General features: G+C 32.7%; 1 protein-coding gene across 1 annotated transcript in view; it reads right to left on the bottom strand.

The window, feature by feature from the left end:
* The window catches only part of LOC106102929 (protein O-GlcNAcase), a 21,946-nt gene that overhangs the window by 8,989 nt on the left and 12,251 nt on the right, over positions 1-706 (bottom strand). The window lies entirely within an intron of this gene.

Below are 706 nucleotides of genomic sequence, written 5' to 3'. Positions count from 1 at the left end.
TTGAGGGCTGGGGGGGGGGTAACAGGCTTAACTGTGTAACTCGCAGGCCTGTGGCGATTTTGTCAGTCTAGCGCGCCGTTCCTGAACACAGTCTATGAAAATATATAGTGTGTGTTACAGCTCGTAGAATACAGTGTTCTGCTTGCTCTGAGAGAAGAATTCATGGCCTGATGAAAAAACACTGATGAAAAAATAATATTTTATTGATATTCTGATGATTCTTTAAACAGAGAGTATGTCTGTTTTATAACAACTTTCAGATCCAACACTAAAGTTTCATGTTCATATCCAGCGAAAATTGCGTGAAAACTCTTATTTTATATTACAGTAGAAGCATCTGTCCCCTTTGTGTTTTTTTTGCATAATCTAAACTAACTGAAACGAATCATATTAAAAGGCTTTTGCCTTTTAAAGTAGTTCCGATTATAACTTTAATTTGATTAAAATCAATTAGATAACATCTAATTAGACTTTTCTGTTTATTTGTATTTGGATCAAAGTGTATTTGTATTTGGATAATATGAATTAGAATCGAACCGTATTTAGACTAATTTGGAACACACCTCAGGTTCTAATCGCAGTATAACATTGTTAAAAATTTATTATGTTAATAGTTTTTTTTTTAGATTGACTTTATTATCACTGGATGATACAAGAATATAGCCGCATTATATAACCAATGGTTCTACGTAAAGCGACGAACAAA

Source organism: Papilio polytes, unplaced genomic scaffold (genome assembly GCF_000836215.1).
Source record: "Papilio polytes unplaced genomic scaffold, Ppol_1.0 DF823890.1, whole genome shotgun sequence".
Classification (NCBI taxonomy): Eukaryota; Metazoa; Arthropoda; class Insecta; order Lepidoptera; family Papilionidae; genus Papilio; species Papilio polytes.
The sequence above is the reverse complement of the archived record's forward strand: the minus strand, read 5'-3'. Positions and strand labels throughout refer to the sequence as shown.